This window comes from Callospermophilus lateralis, chromosome 2 (genome assembly GCF_048772815.1).
Source record: "Callospermophilus lateralis isolate mCalLat2 chromosome 2, mCalLat2.hap1, whole genome shotgun sequence".
In the NCBI taxonomy this organism is placed as follows: Eukaryota; Metazoa; Chordata; class Mammalia; order Rodentia; family Sciuridae; genus Callospermophilus; species Callospermophilus lateralis.
In genome coordinates this window covers 13,406,051-13,412,050 of record NC_135306.1, presented here as the reverse complement: position 1 = coordinate 13,412,050, position 6,000 = coordinate 13,406,051, and the positions used below count along the sequence as shown (strand labels likewise).

At 43.2% G+C, this 6,000-nt stretch overlaps 1 protein-coding gene across 6 annotated transcripts in view; it reads left to right on the top strand.

The window, feature by feature from the left end:
- The first annotated feature begins 4,747 nt into the window (after positions 1-4,747).
- Positions 4,748-6,000, top strand: part of Cntrl (centriolin) — a 90,855-nt gene continuing 89,602 nt past the window's right edge. For 5 of the 6 annotated variants that reach the window (XM_076845571.2, XM_076845570.2, XM_076845569.2 and 2 more), the window contains exon 1: positions 5,139-5,219. The gene's annotated coding sequence lies outside the window, so the exon portion shown is untranslated. Of the gene's footprint in view, positions 4,841-5,138; positions 5,220-6,000 lie in introns of those variants that run through there. The other variant, XM_076845568.2, reaches the window with a different exon arrangement.

Sequence of the window (6,000 nt, the reverse complement as noted above, 5' to 3'; positions counted from 1 at the left end):
AAAATATTTTTAAAAAAGAAGAAAGATGACAAATAGTCTAATATTATTCCTCAAGGTCACAGAAAGAGGAACAAACTAAGCCCCAAATTAACAGAAGGAAGGAAACAATAGAGATCAAAAAGAAATAACTTGAGAGTAGAAAAACCATAGATGGGGGATCATCAATAGAACTAGTAGTTAAAAATAAACAAAATCACAAATGCTTAATGAGAATCTAATGAAAAAAAAGAAGACAAAAAAATGAAAGTGCAGATATTACAACAGATGTGATAGGAATAAAAAAGATCTTAAGGGGCTATTATGACCAATTACATGCCAACAAATTGGAAAACTTAGAAGTAATTAAAAGCCTCCCATCAAAGAACAGTTCAGGACCAGATGGCTTCATAGCTGAATTTTACCAAACATTCATAGAAGAATTAATACCAATATTTCTTGAACTTTTCTAAACAAATAGAACTGGAAGGAATAGTTTCATATACTTTTTGTGAAGCCAGTATCATCTTGAATTAAGCCAGAGAAAACACCACAAGAATAGAGGTCAATATCTCGGAAGAACATTGTGCCAAAATACTAAATGAAATATTAACAAACGAAATTCACCAATACATAAAAAATATTGTATATCATGACCAAGGATGATGTATATGTGTTAAATACATGCAACTGTTTAACACATGTGAATCATTACAATGAAATTTGGGAAAGATATGTTGCCAACAAAAATAAATAAATAAAAATAAAGTAAGTGATTTATTTCTCTTTTCCCTCAGTTCACATTAGGAAAGTGATTTTCTCCTTGTAATAAATATGTAACCTGGGAGTAGAGCTCAAATGGCTGTTATTTTTCCAACAATATTTCATGCAATGGTACTTATATTGATGAATTTTGGATAAAATATATTAAGAGTTGCAAAATGATGAGCTCCTAATTCTGTCATTTTATCTATTATCTGGCATTCTTCTGAAAAGAAGTGTTTTCCCTTTTATAGAAATTCAAAGTGTTAACTTACAAAATTATTAAGAATGAAGGGATAGGAATTTAGAGCTGAAAATATTTGAAAGATGGACATAAATATTTTGAAAGATGGAAGCTGTTCTGGTCTTATATATTCTCTAGGTCTGCCATTTCAATCGCATGGGAAAGTCTCTCTAGTTTTGGTGAAGAGAATGGTAAATAAAAGTTTGGATTCAGGTGGTGGAGTTCGGCAAGGGGTGGGAGAGAGAGAGGTGTGTGTGTGGTGTGTGTCTGTGTTCACCTGACAGGATTTCAGAACATAAGACCTTGACTTGGTCCTCTTTACAGTAAACCCCAAATAACAGGGAAGGTCTTCTGAATTCCTGGAGTGACAGTGTCCCCTGAAACCTGAGCATCAGAAGCAGTCAGCTTGGGTAACCTGGGGAGAGTTTTATGAAACTCCATACATTGTATGTCTTTGCCTTCTAAGCCCAAATCCATAAATAGATTTATCCAGTACAATGCCAAATCTTGAATTGTACTCCACTGCCATAGTGTCTTATTTTTGTATATTTCCCACTCCACTACAATGTCTTTCAGGATAGAAACTGTCTATCTCATTCACAATTGCATTCTCACAGGATTGGCCCATAGTAGGGTTTTAAGATCTATACTCACAAAATGAATAGAGAGTGGAGAGTTAAATAACAAACCCAATACATTTAGGAAAGATTATCAAGGGCTTTGCAAGTCAGCCCATGAAATTTGGTATTTTGCAAAGAGTGGAAAGCCATCCTACTTGCATAGACTCAGGTCAAATTCATACATCAATATTCACAGGTCTAATACAGCATTTAAATTTAGACATAGGACATGATTTTTTAATATTCTGTTTTAGTTGTAGTTGGACACATTACCTTTATTTTATTTTTATGTGGTGCTGAGGATGAACCCAGGGCCTCGCACATGCTCTACCACTGAGCCACAACTCCAGTCACAGGACATGATTTTTTATGTAGAAAATTATGTTTTATTCTGTGAATTAAAAAAAACCCACTTATTTGAAATATATCTGCATTTCTGTTAACTCAAAGTCCCAATGGCAAGTCACAGGAGAGTAATGGTAACAGTGGAACCTACTAGACAAGATAGTATGATTCTTAAAGCAAATGTACAAAATGATTTAAGTTGGCTGTAAAAGATGAAGCAAGTTCAAAATAGCTAGATCAATACTCCTGTGGCTAATATTTCTATTGTAAATGCAACTCAGGAAAATGACAACTTTTTCACATTATCAGATAAATATGAGTTAGCATGAAATGAGAGTTTCCCTCTTGCTTATTCCTTGCTTCTTCTTGAGGAAGGTTCTTTTAGTATGCTGACAGGCAGTTAATATTTAAATTAACTAGAAAAAGTTCTTCACTCTGAAGTCATAAGGCCTGAGGTATAACTAAGGCCTTCACCATGCTAGAAAGCTACAAAGGTCTCTGTGGGAGAAGCAAAATTAGGCAACATGAAAGTGGAGAACACCCATGTGAGGCTACCTAGAAATGGTAGTGAAAAATAAGCATTTTTCACCTTCTTTTGGATTTGACGTGTTTTGTTGATTTTTGAATAAAATATATTAAGAGTTGCAATTAAAAGTTATTGACATGTTACTACAAAGATTATGAATTATCGACAGCACACCATAATTTGTCAATGGATCTCACCTGAATACCATTATAGACTTTGAGGAGCAAAGCAATGAGGTTACACAATAAATCCAAGTCTGGTGGAAATGACAAATGTCAAAAAATAATAAATTGATAATAATAATAAACTTTTAGCATTGTACACATTCTAAACCAATACATACCATCTAAACTTTGACTAAAAATGGATACAACCTCCTTTTAATGTTAAATGGAGCTTTTCAGGAATTCTGTTTTCTATAACTCCCAGGGCTTCCTGTGGTATTGCATAAATAGTTGCTGAGAGGGAAGCATAATTCACATAAATATGCATGGTGTCCCTACTGGAAATCACCTTAATTGCCCATTGAGATGCAGCCATATTTTGCCTTAAGGAAATCTAAAGTGCTAATGCTGCTTGTAATAAGGCCCCTTTTCCAGCTTTAGCTTCTCCACTCCAGATTTTTGCACCAGCCATCAGGAATGACTTAGTGTTTCTATTCTGAAGTTTTATTCCAGCAACACTGAATTACTTAACCTTCAGCTAACTGCTAAGCTCCCTTGCACACCCACACCCCCACTTTCCTGGGTTTTTCACAAGTTTTCTCTTACTAAGATATTTCTTCCCCACTTCTTTACTCCTCAATCGAATTCTTCTTTCAGACTTATGATGAGACATCACTTCTTGGAAACGTTGACTAATAACAACTAAAATAGTGAGAACTTACTATGGGCCAGTCATTGTTCTAAATTCTTTCAAAGGCATTGTTTCATAATTATAAGGATAATTGCAGGAAGTAGGGAAGATGATCATATTTCATGAAGGAGGAATCTAAGACAGAGAACGAGGATATTCCCCAAAATAGCGTTACCAAGATGGATCTTGAGTGCCAGGCGCGGGGGCGGTCGCCTGCGATCCCAGGGGCTCTGAAGGCTGTGGCAGGAGAGCTCAAGTTCAAAGCCAGCCTCCGCAAAGTACCAGGCACTAAGCAACTTAGTGAGACCCTGTCTCTAAATGACGTACAAAATAGGGCTGGGGATGTGGCTCACTGGTTAAGTGACCCCAAGTTCAATAATCCCCGGTACCAAACCAAAACCAAAACCAAGATGGATCATAAACTCTACGGTGAAGGATATGAATATAGGGGGGAATGATTGTGAGAAAACTCCAAGAACAAGGGGCTGGAGGATACTAAGGAAGTTCACAATTATGCTGGGATCTTCCGATGCAAGCACGCAGCTAAAAGCAGAGGACTAAAGGAGAGGTAGAGATTGCACTGGAAGTTTCTGGAGTTGGTGCAGCCTCTCACGGGAACACGGGCCTGGGTATACTCTGGAAATGAGGGGGGCGGGAGTGGAAGCAAGTATTCTTGATGATAATGCCTTTTTTTTTTTTTTTTAATTGCACTGTGTTTCCCAGAAACTTGAAGAATGGCTACATTCTCTTCAAGAGCTGTTGCTGACCATTTGCGGTCGAAGGCAGAACTTTCAGGCACGTCTCTGCAGATGCTTCTTGCCTTAGCTTCCCGGCGCCAGCTGGAGAACTTTCTCCGCCAGGGGACGCCGCGCTGCTGTGGCTCCCTAAGCCCCAGGTGGCCGCCGGCACGCACGCTCCGTCCGCTCTAAGGTTCGCCTCTTCTGAAGCGCTGGGTCCCTGAGGGAGAGTGATCGCCTCAGCACTAGCGCTGCGGGGAGAAGCCTGCGGCGAGGTGCACCTGCTCCAGGCTAGCCGCCCGCATCCTAGGTGGGGGAGGTGGTGACAGCGCCGCGTCGCTCCCTCAGGTGGTCCTCGGAACCGGCCCAGAGGATCAGGTTCACTCAGTCAAAAGGGAGACCTTGCGGGCTGCCGCCGCCGACAACCACACTTCCTGAGAACTCCGACCCCAACGCCGCCCGCGTCGCAACCCGAAGGCTGTGGCGCTCCAGAGCGCCCGCCCCACGCGACAAGAAGGTTGGTGACCAGGGCTTCCCCGCGTTCTCGCGCGCCAGCGGTACCTTCGCTCAGAACGGCAGGAAGCGCCAGCGGCCCCGCCTAACGGCTCCGGGAGGGGCGTGGCCTGCACAGGCCCCGCCCACCGCGCGTGGGGCCCCTCGGCAACCGGCACAACACAACAAAATGGCCTCCGCGCCGCCGGGCGCCTGACGGGAAAGACCCGCGCTTCTCCGTCTCGCCTCGTCCCGCGGGGCTGCTCGGTTCGGTTCTTGGGCGGTGAGTGCCCAGCCTGGGTGCCGCTGTCCTCCGGCGTCTCGCCGAGCGGTGGGGGCCGGCGGCGAAGGCGGGAAGGCCTGGGCTGGCGTGCGGTGGGCCGGCTCCTGATGGATTAGGGCGGGGGCGTGTGCCTGGGGATTGGGATTGGACGGGAAGGATGGGCGGGCGCGGAACGGGCGTGGGCAGGTGGAGGCCGGGGCTAGGTTCTGGAAAGCGCTGGCGGCGCGGAGAGGACCCGGCTGTGGGGCGGGTTGGGAGTTGGGCCGCGGCGCCGGGTGGGACTGGGGTCGGTCCGCCGGGAGGATGTGCCCGGGGTCTGCGCAGTGAGCGCGATGCGAGGGGCTGCGGGCGTCCTGCCGGGTGCAATCAGACGAATGCAGTACGTGCAGAAAGATGAGGGACGGTGCTGGGAGGACTGGGTCGGTTAAGGGACGGGTGATTGTTGAAGCCGCCGGTCTTGAGGCTCGGGTTACTCAACCTCGCCTCGGTGAAGGCAGGCAAGTTCTTTCACTTCCTGTTCATGTGTCCTCACTTCATCTGTATTGAGTGCTCACGAGGTGTCTGCTACGGCTCTAAGTATTTTGCATGTATTGTTTAACTCCTTTGGAATTTGAAAATACAGTGTTAAATATCATTTAACAAGTGATAGCGCTGAGTACCAGAGGTTAAGTAATTTACCTAATGTAGCACAGTAACTGAAAACTCTGCATTTGAATTCCAGCTGTCTAGTTCCAGAATCAGTTACTTGATTGCTAATGATGCTCAGTCACTCATAAATGAGGTTGATAATTCAGATCTTATGCAGCATCTGTGAGGATTTAAATACGGTGATGTCTGTAGAATGTTTATCATGGTCGTTCAGTCAACATATTTTTTCCCCCCATAAAACAAAAGACAAATGGAGTCTCTGCTCTTTTGTAGGTTATAGTTTAGAAGGAGAAAAGGAATAATTACGCACTTTCAGAAATGATTACTTAATTCCAATTGTTTATATGTTTATAGAGGAGACTTATTGGTGCATAGACCATGTATAACAGGGGGACTCAATCTTGTACATCTTCAGTGTAAGAACTCTGCCTTCTCAGCTCTATTTTTAAAGAGTCTAGCACAATTCTTAGCACATAAAAGTTGCTCAATAAAATTGGATAACTAAATAAATT